The sequence below is a fragment of the Mustela erminea genome, chromosome 10, assembly GCF_009829155.1.
Source record: "Mustela erminea isolate mMusErm1 chromosome 10, mMusErm1.Pri, whole genome shotgun sequence".
Classification (NCBI taxonomy): Eukaryota; Metazoa; Chordata; class Mammalia; order Carnivora; family Mustelidae; genus Mustela; species Mustela erminea.
In genome coordinates this window covers 41,184,164-41,198,066 of record NC_045623.1, presented here as the reverse complement: position 1 = coordinate 41,198,066, position 13,903 = coordinate 41,184,164, and the positions used below count along the sequence as shown (strand labels likewise).

At 37.8% G+C, this 13,903-nt stretch overlaps 1 long non-coding RNA gene across 4 annotated transcripts in view; it reads left to right on the top strand.

Moving 5' to 3' along the window:
- The window catches only part of LOC116567026, a 67,248-nt gene that overhangs the window by 33,246 nt on the left and 20,099 nt on the right, over window positions 1-13,903 (top strand). The window contains exon 6 of one of the 4 annotated variants that reach the window (XR_004276082.1): window positions 3,686-3,753. The exons of the other annotated variants lie outside the window; for them this stretch is intronic. This is a non-coding gene — a long non-coding RNA (uncharacterized LOC116567026). Of the gene's footprint in view, window positions 1-3,685; window positions 3,754-13,903 lie in introns of those variants that run through there. 4 annotated transcript variants of the gene reach the window in all.

The following is a 13,903-nucleotide window of genomic DNA, read 5'->3' as shown; positions in this document are numbered from 1 at the left end:
GAATTACCAGCTGCTAAATCATGTACCCCATCTCATTGGTTTTCTGGTGGAATCCTCAGTAGGTTTGTTTTCTGGGGGTGATGTGCCTTCTTCTCCCCTTTCAGTATCTCATGGGTGTGCAAACAATACCGACTTCCCCTGGAAATGGTTCCTATAGCTTGAGCCAGCAAGGGGAACTCTCAACTTTCTCTTGTGATAAATATCTCCCTCAGCCCTCTTTAGTGACTTTTCATCTCTTGTGGCTCTCCTGGCAGCCTCTTGACATCTGCTTCAACCCGCTGCTTCCTGTCTCAGGAGGGAAGCTGGGAATTTTGATTTGTAAAGGGGTGCTTTTCACTGAAGCCAGAGTTCCTTTGTGGCTTTCATCTACAATCTTATCTGCCTCCAGAAATGTGATCTGCATGATAGATATGAACAAATGAGTTGAATGATGTGCAATTTCTTCTCTCTGGATCATCAGTTTTTCTTTCCCTAGTTGACTGGCAAATTTGCAGATTTTTACCAGGCTGACACATTCATTGGGAAAGGAAGAAGTGAAGTCTCAGGCTATGGCTGGCTGGAAGCCTATAGTGGGCCAAATGTTACAATACGTGTTGGAAATGCATAATACAAAAGCAGAACATTCTTCTTTCCAGGATGTGCTTTTATCAAATTGCCATTTGCCTCTCCCACTGTCCCTGTCCCACTTCTGTTTCAAGCTCTATTTTTGTCCTTTCATTCGTCCCAGAGAGACGTAGTCAAACATCATGAAAAAGCTTTGGGAAATAAAAAATGCCTTCAACTGGGAGGGCTAATCAGCAGGGATTCAAGATTTCAAATCTCTGCCAGGAAGTGGCTTCAGACACTTGGAGCCTGAAGATGGAAAATCCTAACCCTTGGTGTTGCTTAAGGTTCCAGCAAGTAGGGAAGGAGTTCCCATAACACAGAGCCGTGGTCACTGCAGAGTGCAAAGGGTTAAATGGGCCTGACCGCAATTGGACAGCTTGTACTGCTGGTCCCGTCTTCCGAACCTGGTGATTCACTGTCTGCTCCAAGTCTCTTCCATCCTTTTGACTTCCTCTGCTTAATTGTAAATTATCCTTCCTTCTCTCCTTTTCCATTTTCTTTGTGTCAGTGAAGCGGTTCAAAGAACATTGCCAGTACTGAGTTCCCACTGGAAAAAGAAAAAGCAGCGCTCAGTGCCTGTGAGGGCCCACTCATGCTGGGCACTGGAGCTGGTGACATTAGGGAGCTTGTTAACTTCAAATCTTGTTCGTTTTACATTTTTTTGGTGATACATTTTATAGAAACCCACCCCGGGGAGAGAAGGGCCAGTTGCCTCTTTATTACACTGTAGAAGAGCCACATTAGCGTTCCAGTCTATATATTATGAAATTAAGTGGATACCCTTGGGGTTAATTCCTTGTTGTAATTGTAATGAAAAGAAACAATTTCTAACCCTCCATTTAAGATCTATAACTATTAAAATCCACTAGTCTTAGTGACTCCTGGGGCCAGTGGAGTGCTTCAGTGTGTATGAAAAAGGGCACTCCTACAGTGTCCAATATCAGTAATTTAAGAAATAACAACCTCCAAGAGGGAAAACTAACAAATGAGTTTTCCATTTAGCCCCTCCCTGCTGTTTACCCATGGTGTGTTATATTCATCAACTGTGTGAAATTATATGCATATTAAAATTACGGGCCTGGGTTCTAGGATTTCCACTGGACCAGAGGAGGGAAAGGGTACAGCATGGTGGTCTTCAGGATAAAATTCGGAGTGAATCATTATAAAGGATGGAGTTGAAAGGATTGGGAAAAAGGACAAAAAAAAAAAAAAAATCCCAGTACCTTCCTTGCTCTTCTGCCTCCTCCAGAGCCTCTTCGGCTTATCTTAGAGTAGTTTCAACACACGCTTTCAATTGCAAATGGATACATGTGTTCCTTTATAGTATTTAGCTTGCTATAATTCAGTTTATTGTTAGCGGCAAAAAACGTACATTCTGCATATGACATCTGATTTAATTTCTTTATTAGAGCTATTACAGCCATTAAAACACCAAATTTACTAGTGTATTATCATCTGACACAGCGTAAATCACTGGTTGGTACATGCACAGGGGACGATGACAATAATTTAAAATAAAAGAAAGGGACATTTCAGTTCATAATAGAGGTAGTGTATGAAAAAGAATGAGACTTTGTGAGGCTTCTAAGATTTCTGGTGGGAGTTCTTTTTAATAAATGTATTTGTTCAGTTGTGGTTGACATGATCATAGCTCTTTTTATTTCTCTCCTTTCACTCATCATAATATGAACTGCTTCAGAAGAAAGGAAAAGCAGTTGCATGCTTGACAGAAAAGGAGCAAACTAAGAAAAAATTGTATTAAAAATTTTTATTCTGTTGCCTCAAGAAATGTGATGAAAAGTTCCATTTAGAGATTTTTCTTTTTGATAATGCATTGCATTGCGTGTTGCAACTTAGTGGTGGAAAGTTTTATTTTGGGCGAATAATCCCTGTTAATTCATGCAGCATAGCTCCTGGTGACTTTATGTTTGTGTGTGTGAGGTGTCTCAGAATGCTCATGAAAAGTCATTACTCCTCTATTGTTCTCATGTCATTTGCAAATCTCATTGTTCCCAAATTTGTCTTCTATGTAGTCATTTCAGAATGCCAGCAGAGGGCTGGTAATGGCCCATCATGTTTAGGTCACTGGCTTGTATCCGAACCAGGCAGGTGGTCTGAGTGAAATTAGCAGGCCTGTCTCACAATTCAGTTCCCAGCTTTCCCCGGGGCCGCTCTATCAAAACATTTGGCCAGTCTTATGGCTGAGCTTCCCACTTGTCCCTAACTGGCCACTTTGGAGAGAAGCTTTTGAGAAGCTCAAATATGACTATGGCACTACAAGGGAGAGCTGCTTTGCACTGAGTCAACCTGGGGCTGCCTAATTCCTGCTATGATAGATTATTTTTTTTTTTTAAATTTTCAATTGCTTATTTTGAAACAATTTTAGACTTACACAGATTTGGAGAAACCTTACAGAAAGTTCACCTATACTCTTTACCCAGCTTCCACTAATATTTAAACTTACTTAACCATGGCACACTTGTTAAAACGTCTGTCATGGTATTAAATGAATTATAGTTTAATTTTTTTCACATTCAAGATTATTTAGATACCATCAGTTTTTCCTTTAGTGTCTTTTTTTCTGTTCCAGAAGCCAAGCCAGGATACCTACATTGCATTTAGTTAGGATTTCTTTGTAGTCTGCTTGAATCTTTGACAGATCCTTACTCTTTCCTTGTCTTTCTTGACCTTGACATTTTTTCAGAGTACTGGTCAATATTTTGTAGATTGTCTTTTGAATTTGGTTTGTCTGCTTTGAATTCAGTTTTTCCAACATTAGATTAAGGTTATGCATTTGTGCAAGAATACTACAGACATGACATGTGTTTCATATCTAGAGTACGTGATGTGGCTAAGTCTTGTTACTGATGATACTGATCATGGTCACTTGGTTAAGGTAGTGTCTCCTGGGTTTCTCCACTGTGAAGTCACTGTTTTTCCTGATACAGTATTTTCAGTATTCAAAATTTTAAACAGTTTGCAAGGAGGTTTGTGTTTGTATGTGCATTTTAAGGAGGAAGAAAGAAGAGCTGCCTTTCTAAGTTTTGTGTTTAAGTAATCCTAACATTTTTTTCCACAGTTTTCATTTTGCAATCCAGTTTGTATTGAAGAGGCTCAAATAATTGATGTAAAATCATCCTTGGTGCTATGGCCTTTACAACAAGAACTGTAATCACAGAACATGAGAATGGTACAACTTGTGGCTTCTACTTGGAGGCAAGGAATCTGTTTACCTGGTCAGTGGCAGATGTTGGCATTAACTTCTGGGCCAGGCACATGACTGAAATCTGGAGTATTATGAAGTTTAATAATCTGAATTATATTCCTGAGATGACTTCTATTTCACAAATTCGTAGTGTTTTTGTTTTTGTTTTTTTGTACATGTCTATTTCTCCCACTGTATTGTGAGCCCCAGGAAGGTGGGGATTGTATAGTCTATGACATTGTTTGGGTCTGCAAGCTTCCTTTAACCTTGTAGCATAACCTGTTCACAGGTTCCAGAAAATAGAATGTGGAAGACTCCCACATTTAATGGGGGATTGAGTGAGACTAACATTGTTAGTAGGAAACTAATAATATGAGTAAAATAAATAATACCAAGAGGCAGGGACCTCTTTCTGCTATTTTTTGAGGGCTTGTAACATGCTTAGTGCTTGCACTTGGTATTTTACATGTTATATATATGATGGGTTTTATTTTCTCTATTTTTCAGATGTGGAAACTGAGGATTAGAAGGCTTATGTAATTGACCTTCATGCCTAACCCCTTCTCACTTAAAAATTTTGATCTAATACATAGAGCAAAGGAAACAAATAAGATGGTAAGGTTTCCCTCTAGCTTAATCCCCTTTCTGCTTTTCTCTTATCTGTCATCTGTTTCTGCTATCTGCTTCTCTGTTAGACCATAGCCTTTGAAGCCTTGGAATGGTAAGTCAGAATCAAAAGGTAAAAATAGCTATGGATACTATAAATTGAGAATATAAAATAAAATATTTTAAAAAATATTTTAAGTGACAAGATACAGATAAGAGAAATAGAAACACTGAACTTCCCTCTCAGGGGTTGTAAGTCTTCAACAGTCATGTTTCCCTCTTCAAATTACATAGGTTGCCTTGGAGCTGGAATAGATCTGGAACTGAATTACTAAAGGAGGTTAATTATGAAATTAATGTTATTGCATTTCATTATTGTTAAGCCACAGGAAGAAAAAAATTCTGAGAGATCTTAAATTCAGAGAAAGTTACAACCACATTAAAAATTTGCATCAAGTTGTTATAGAAACTCGAAAAGCTCGCAAAGGAGGCTACAACCATAGGATCATACAATTATTACAACTAAAGTTATATTTATCAGGGTGAGCAAAATTTTCTTCCTTTTGGACTAGAGTGCTGAGACATCATTACTTCCTCTCTTAGTTTTTCCTGTTTTTGCTGGGCTATGTCTTCTATATCTACCTGGTACTATTGACATCCTCAGGGGCTAGCAATCGGTGAAATCTATCCAACCATTGAACAAAGATCCTTCTGAGAGCAGCTAACAGATTATGTATCAGATCATTCTGATCTTCTGATATTCTGATACTCTGATATTCTGCCAGATCAACTGTATGGGGAATGTTAGATATTTAAAGGCAGCCTTTCATTTGTTGTCCCTTAATTCGGGGCATAATATTTCTGACATGTACTTCAGCTATTGGAAATTGTCTCAATTTCCAAATATTAGGGCTGCAAAGTTCTCTTGAAATTTTCCTAACTGCAATTTATTCCCCTGTGTGTGTGTGTGTGTGTGTGTGTGTGCATGCATGCTTAATCTTCAGATCTTCTTAAATGAAACTTTTGATAAATGACCTTTTTTTATATTGAAGTTTAAACACTGCTTACACATAATTTAGATTAATCCCCTCTTCCCTTTTCCACATGTACATGTACAGTTTGTTTGATCTTTAAACTGGCTACTCCATTGAACAAAACCAAGTGGTTGATGATTATGCTTTTCTAAATTGACTGGCCAACTCAGTTAAACAAATTATGTTCACTGTATATGCAGACACTGCTCAGCACATCTATAAAATTGAGTGAGCCAAACCTTTCTCCCTTACAAAGGTGACTGTATTCATTAGATTTCTTCAGAAAAAAGCAGAACTAGTAAGATATAACTAATAAGATATATATATATAGGCACACACACAGAGAATGAAAAAGAAAGAGACTTATTATAAGGAATTGACTCATTTGATTATGGAGGCTGGCAAGTTCTAAGATCTGCAGGGTGAGTTGGCAAGGTGGGAATCCAGGAGAGCCAATTATATAGTTAAAGTCTGAGTCCAATGTTCTGAGAACCATGATAGTAAAGGTTTTATTTCCCATCCAAACGGTGTTAGGCTTAAGACTCAGGGAGTACTGATGTTTCAGTTTGGGTGCAAAGTCAAGCCTTATGGTTTAAAGGCCATTATGCAGGAAGAATTTTGTTACTCAAGGGAGAGTCAGCATTTTTGTTCTGTTCAGGCCTTCAACTGATTGAACAAGGCCCACACACATTCTGGGAGGTAATGTACTTTACCCAGTCTGTTGATTCAGATATTAATTAATCTCATTCAGAAAAGCCCAGAAATATATATTTTTATTATTATTTGTATTAACATATAATGTATTACTTGCCCCAGGGGGTACAGATCTATGAATTGTCAGGCTTAGACACTTCAAAACACTCAGCCATATCATATACCCTCCCCAATGTCCATAACCCAACCACCCTCTCCATACGCCCCCTCCCCGCAGCAATCCTCAGCTTGTTTTGTGAGATTAAAAGTCTCTTATGGTTTATCTCGCTCCTGATCCGATCTCATTTCATTTTTTCCTTCCCTACCCCCCAAACCCCCCACTCTGCCTCTCAAATTCCTCATATCAGAGAGATCATATGATAATTGTCTTTCTCTGATTGACTTATTTTGCTCAGCATAATACCCTCCACATCGTTGTGAAGGAAAAGATTTCATTTCTTTTGATGGCTGCATAGTATTCCATTGTATATATACCATATCTTCTTTATCCATTCGTCTGTTGATGGACATCTAGGTTCTTTCCATAGTTTGGCTACTGTGGACATTGTTGCTATAAACATTCAGGTGCACGTGCCCCTTCGCATCACTACATTTGTATCTTTAGGGTAAATACCCTTTAGGGTAATACCGTGCGATTGCTGGGTTGTAGGGTAGTTCTGTTTTCAACTTTTTGAGGAATCTCCATGCTGTTTTCCAGAGTGGCTGCATTCTCACCAACAATGTAGGAGGGTTCCCCTTTCTCTGCATCCTCTCCAACATCTGTCATTGCCTGACTTGTTAATTTTAGCCATTCTGACTGGTGTGAGATGGTATCTCATTGTGGTTTTGATTTGTATTTCCCTGATGCTGAGTGATGTGGAGCACTTTTTTGTGTCTGTTGGCCATTTGGATATCTTCTTTGCAGAAATGTCTGTTCATGTCCTCCGCCCATCTCTTCATTGGATTATTTGTTCTTCTGGTGTTGTTTGATTAGTTCTTTACAGATTTTGGATACTAGCCCTTTATCTGATATTTTGTTTGTGAATATCTTCTCCCATTCTGTCAGTTGTCTTTTGGTTTTGTTGACTGTTTCTTTGCTGTGCAAAAGCTTTTGATCTTGATGAAGTCCCAACAGTTCATTTTTGCCTTTGCTTCCCTTGCCTTTGGCGATGTATCTAGGAAGAAGTTGCTGCGGCTGAGGTGGACATGGTTTCTGCCTGCCTTCTCCTCAAGGATTTTGATGGATTCCTGTCTCACATTGAGGTCTTTCATCCATTTGGAATCTATTTTTGTGTGTGGTGTAAGGAAATGGTCCAGTTTCATTCTTCTGCATGTGGATATCCAATTTTCCCAACACAGTTTGTTGAAGAGACTGTCTTTTCCATTGGACGTTCTGAACTTCCTGCTTTGTTGAAGATTAGTTGACCATAGAGTTGAGGGTCTATTTATGGATTCTCTATTCTGTTCCATTGATCTGTGTGTCTGTTTTTGTGCCAGTACCATACTGTCTTGATGATTAGAGCTTTAAGTCTGGAATTGTGATGCCACCAACTTTTGCTTTCTTTTTCAACATTCCTCTGGCTATTCAGGGTCTTTTCTGGTTCCATATAAATGTTAGGATTATTTGTTCCATCTCTTTGAAACAAAAAAATTGGTGGTATTTTAGGTAGTATAGTATATATAGGTAGTATAGATGTTTTCACGATATTTGTTCTAACAGTCCATATGCATGGAACGTTTTTCCATTTCTTTGTGTCTTCCTCAACTTCTTTCATGAGTTCTTTATAGTTTACCTGAGTACACATTCTTTGCCTCTTTGGTTAGGTTTACTCGTAGGTATCTTATGGTTTTGGGTGCAACTGTAAATGGGATTGACTCCTTAATTTCTCTTTCTTCTGTCTTGCTGTTGGTATATAGAAATGCAACTGATTTCTGTGCATTGATTTTTTTTGTATATATATATTTTTTATTAATTTTTTATTTTTTATAAACATATATTTTTAGTCCCCAGGGGGTACAGGTCTGTGAATCACCAGGTTTACACACTTCACAGCACTCACCAAAGCACATACCCTCCCCAATGTCCATAATCCCACCCTCTTCTCCCAAACCCCCTCCCCCCAACAACCCTCAGTTTGTTTTGTGAGATTAAGAGTCACTTATGGTTTGTCTCCCTCCCATTCCCATCTTGTTTCATTTATTCTTCTCCTACCCACTTAAGCCCCCATGTTGCATCACCACTTCCTCATATCAGGGAGATCATATGACAGTTGTCTTTCTCTGCTTGACCTATTTCGCTAAGCATGATACGCTCTAGTTCCATCCACGTTGTCGCAAATGGCAAGATTTCATTTCTTTTTGATGGCTGCATAGTATTCCATTGTGTATATATACCACATCTTCTTGATCCATTCATCTGTTGATGGACATCTAGGTTCTTTCCACAGTTTGGCTATTGTGGACATTGTTACTATAAACATTCGGGTGCACGTGCCCCTTTGGATCACTACGTTTGTATCTTTAGGGTAAATACCCAATAGTGCAATTGCTGGGTCATAGGGCAGTTCTATTTTCAACATTTTGAGGAACCTCCGTGCTGTTTTCCAGAGTGGCTGCACCAGCTTGCATTCCCACCAACAGTGTAGGAGGTTTCCCCTTTCTCCGCATCCTCGCCAGCATCTGTCATTTCGTGAAATGTTGATTTTAGCCATTCTGACTGGTGTGAGGTGATATCTCATTGTGGTTTTGATTTGTATTTCCCTGATGCCGAGTGATATGGAGCACTTTTTCATGTGTCTGTTGGCCATCTGGATGTCTTCTTTGCAGAAATGTCTGTTCATGTCCTCTGCCCATTTCTTGATTGGATTATTTGTTCTTTGGGTGTTGAGTTTGCTAAGTTCTTTATAGATTCTGGACACTAGTCCTTTATCTGATATGTCGTTTGCAAATATCTTCTCCCAGTCTGTCAGTTGTCTTTTGATTTTGTTAACTGTTTCCTTTGCTGTGCAAAAGCTTTTGATCTTGATGAAATCCCAATAGTTCATTTTTGCCCTTGCTTCCCTTGCCTTTGGCGTTGTTCCTAGGAAGATGTTGCTGCGGCTGAGGTCGAAGAGGTTGCTGCCTGTGTTCTCCTCAAGGATTTTGATGGATTCCTTTTGCACATTGAGGTCCTTCATCCATTTTGAGTCTATTTTTGTGTGTGGTGTAAGGAAATGGTCCAATTTCATTTTTCTGCATGTGGCTGTCCAGTTTTCCCAGCACCATTTATTGAAGAGGCTGTCTTTTTTCCATTGGACATTCTTTCCTGCTTTGTAGAAGATTAGTTGACCATAGAGTTGAGGGTCTATTTCTGAGCTCTCTATTCTGTTCCATTGATCTATGTGTCTGTTTTTGTGCCAGTACCATGCTGTCTTGATGATGACAGCTTTGTAATAGAGCTTGAAGACCGTAATTGTGATGCCACCAACTTTGGCTTTCTTTTTCAATATCCCTGTGGCTATTCGAGGTCTTTTCTGGTTCCATATAAATTTTAGCATTATTTGTTCCATTTCTTTGAAAAAGGTGGATGGTACTTTGATAGGAATTGCATTAAATGTGTAGATTGCTTTAGGTAGCATAGACATTTTCACAATATTTATTCTTCCAATCCAGGAGCATGGAACATTTTTCCATTTCTTTGTGTCTTCCTCAATTTCTTTCATGAGTACTTTATAGTTTTCTGAGTATAGATTCTGTGCCTCTTTGGTTAGGTTTATTCCTAGGTATCTTATGGTTTTGGGTGCAATTGTAAATGGGATTGACTCCTTAATTTCTCTTTCTTCTGTCTTGCTGTTGGTGTAGAGAAATGCAACTGATTTCTGTGCATGGATTTTATATCCTGACACTTTACTGAATTCCTGTACAAGTTTGTGCATTGATTTTATATCCTGACACTGAATTCCTGTACAAGTTCTAGCAGATTTGGAGTGGAGTCTTTGGGTTTTCCACATAAGTATCATATCATCTGCAAAGAGTGAGAGTTTGACTTCTTCTTTGCTGATTTGGATGCCTTTAATTTCTTTTTGTTGTCTGATTGCTGAGGCTAGGACTTATAGTACTATGTTGAACATCAGTGGTGATAGTGGACATCCCTGCCATGTTCCTGACCTTGGGGGAATAGCTCTCAATTTTTCCCCATTGAGAATGATATTTGCTGTGGGTTTTTCATAGATGGCTTTGATGAAATTGAGGTATGTACCCTTTATCCCTACACTTTGAAGAGTTTTGATCAAGAAAGGATGCTGTACTTAGTCAAATGCTTTTTCAGCATCTATGGAGAGGATCATATGGTTCCTGTTCTTTTATTAATGTATTATATCACATTAATTGATCTGCAGATGTTGAACCAACCTTGCAGCCCAGGAATAAATCTCACTTGGATGTGGTGAATGATCCTTTTAATGTACTGTTGGATCCTATTGGCTAGTATTTTGGTGAGAAGTTTCGCATCTGTGTTCATCAAGGATATTGGTCCGTAATTCCCTTTTTTGATGGGGTCTTTGGTTTGGGAATCAAGGTAATGCTGGCCTCTTAAAGTAAGTTTGGAAGTTTTCCTTACATGTCTATTTTTTGGAACAGTTTCTGGAGAATAGGTCTTAATTCTTCTTTAAATGTTTGGTAGAATTCCCATGGAAAGCTGTCTGGCCCTGGGCTCTTGTTTGTTGGGAGATATTTGATGACTGCTTCGATCTCCTTAGTGGTTCTGGGTCTGTTCAGGTTTTCTCTTTCTTCCTGGCTCAGTGTTGGTAGTTTATACTTCTCTAGGAATACATGCATTTCTTCCAGATTGTCAAATTTGCTTGTGTGTATTTTCTCATAATATATTCTTGTAATTGTTTATATTTCTTTGGTGTTGGTTGTGATCTGTCCTCTTTCATTCATGATTTTATTAATTTGGGTCCTTTCTCTTTTCTTTTTAATAAGTTTGGACAGGTGTTTATCAATCTTATTCTTTCAAAGAACCACATTATAGTTTCATTGATTTGTTCTACTGTTCTTTGGTTTTTATTTCATTGATTTCTACTCTGCTCTTTATGATTCCTCTTCTTCTGCTGGGTTTAGGCTTTCTTTGCTGTTCTATCTCCAGCTCATTTAGGTGTAAGGTTAGGTTGTGTACTTGAGACCTTTCGTGTTTCTTGAGAAAGGCTTGTATTGCTATATACGTTCCTCTCAGGATGGCCTTTGCTGTGTCCCAAAGACTTTGAACAGTTGTGTTTTCATTTTCATTTGTTTCCATGAATTTTTTGAATTCTTCTTTAATTTCCTGTTGACCTATTCATTCTTTAGTTGGATGCTCTTTAGCCTCCATGTATTTGTGTTCTTTCTAACTTTCCTCCTGTGATTAAGTTCTAGCTTCAGAACATTGTGATCTGAAAATATGCAGGGAATGATCTCAGTCTTTTGGTACCAGTTGAGACTGGATTTGTGACCCAGGATGTGATCTATTCTGGAAAATGTTTTATGTGCACTAGAGAAGAATGTGTATTCTGTTGCTTTGGGATGGAATATTCTGAATATATCTTTGATGACCAGCTGGTCCAGTGTGTCATTTAAGGCCTTTATTTCCTTGTTGATCTTTTGCTTAGATCTGTCCATTTCAGTGAGGGGGTGTTAAAGTCCCCTACTATTATTGTATTATTGTCGATGTGTTTCTTTGATTTTGTTATTAGTTGCTTTATATAGTTGTCTGCTCCCATGTTAGGGGCACAGATATTTAAAATTGTTAGATCTTCTTTTTGGAAAGATCCTTTGAGTATGATATAGTGTCCTTCCTCATCTCTTGTTACAGTCTTTGGCTTTAAATCTAATTTATATGATATAAGGATTACCACCTCAGCTTTCTTTTGATGTCCATCAGCATGGTAAATTGTTTTCTACCCCCTCACTTTAAATGTGGAGGTGTCTTTGGATCTAAAATGAGTTTCTTTAGACAGAATAATGATGGCTTTTGTTTTTTATCCTTTCTGATGCCCTGTGTCTTTTGATTGGGGCATTTAGTCCATTAACATTCAGGGTATCTATTGAGAGATATGAGTTTAGTGCCATTGTATTGCCTGTAAAGTGACTGTTACTGTATATTGTCTCTGTTTCTCTATGATCTATTGATTTTAGGCTCTCTCTTTGCTTAGTGGACCCCTTTCAATATTTGCTGTAGAGCTGGTTTGGTGTTTGCAAATTCGTTTAGTTTTTGTTTGTCCTGGAAACTTTCTATCTCTCCTTCTATTTTCAATGATAGCCTAGCTGGGTATAGTATTCTTGGCTGTATGTTTTTCTCATTTAGTGCTCTGAATATATCATGCCAGTTCTTTCTGGCTTGCCAGGTCTCTGTGGATAAGTCTATTGCCAATCTAATATTTTTACTATTGTATGTTACAGACTTCTTTCAGGATTTTCTCTTCGTCACTAAGACTGGTAAGTTTTACTATTAGATGATGTGTGTGGACCTATTTTTATTGATTTTGAGGGGGGTTCTCTGCGCCTCCTGGATTTTGATGGTTGTTTCCTTTGCCGTATTAGGGAAATTCTCTACTATAATTTGTTCCAATAAACCTTCTTCCCCCCTCTCTCTTTCTTCTTCTTCTGGAATCCCAGTTATTCTAATATTTTTTCATTTTATGATACCTCTTGTCTCTTGACTTCTCCCCTTGTGGTCCAGTAGTTGTTTTTCGCTCTTTTGCTCAACTTCTCTATTCTCTGTCATTTGGTCTTCTATATCACTAATTCTCTCTTCTGCTTCATTTATCCTAGCAGTAAGAGCCTCCATTTTTGTTTACTCCCTTTAATAGCTTTTTTGATTTCAACTTGGTTAGATTTTAGTTCTTTTATCTCTCCAGAAAGGGCTTTTATTTCTCCAGACAGGGTTTCTGTAATATTCTCCATGTCTTTTTCGAGCCCAGCTAGCACTTTGAGAATTGTCACTCTGAACTCTAGATCTGACATATTATCAATGTCTGTACTTTTTAGGTCCCTCGCCTTCATTACTGCCTCTTGTTCTTTTTTTTTTTTTTTGTGGTGAGTTTTTCTACCTTTTCATTTTATCCAGATAAGAATATATGAACGAGAGAATAAAATTACTAAAAGGGTGGCAAAGGCCCCAGAAAAATACACACTAACCATGTCAGAAGAGACCCCAAATTGGGGGGAGAGGAAAGGGGGTAAAAAGAAAGAAAAGAAAAATATATTTCAACGAATTTTGGTTGATTATACATACATATAATGTATATATATGACTGGTGAATAGAACAGAGCCACCCACTTGATTTTGGGTGTATTTTGGTCTCTTAGAAGAAATTACCTCCTAAAATTTTACAGAAAGAAAAACTTATATACACTTACAAGATAAGGGTAAACATGATAAGGGATGGAATATGGCTGTAAAGATGAAAATTAAAAAAAAAATTCTAAAATGGGAATTGGTAAGTTGTTTGGAGAGAGAAAAAAAAAAAGGTGGAGAGAATGTGCTCAGGCTGGAGACTATAATAAAACCCTGTGCTAGATTTAGGGTCTATTTTGATCTATTAGAAGAAATTATGTCCTGAAATTTTTTAGGAAAAAAAAAAGAACAACCCTATATGTTTACAAAAAATAAGGTTATATACAGTGAAGGATCAAATATGACAATTATTACATTATTATGACAATAATAATGAATGTTTAAAAAGATTTTTTTTCAGAAAGGTATTGTTAAGATACTAGTTTATAAAGTTAAAAAAGGAAAGAT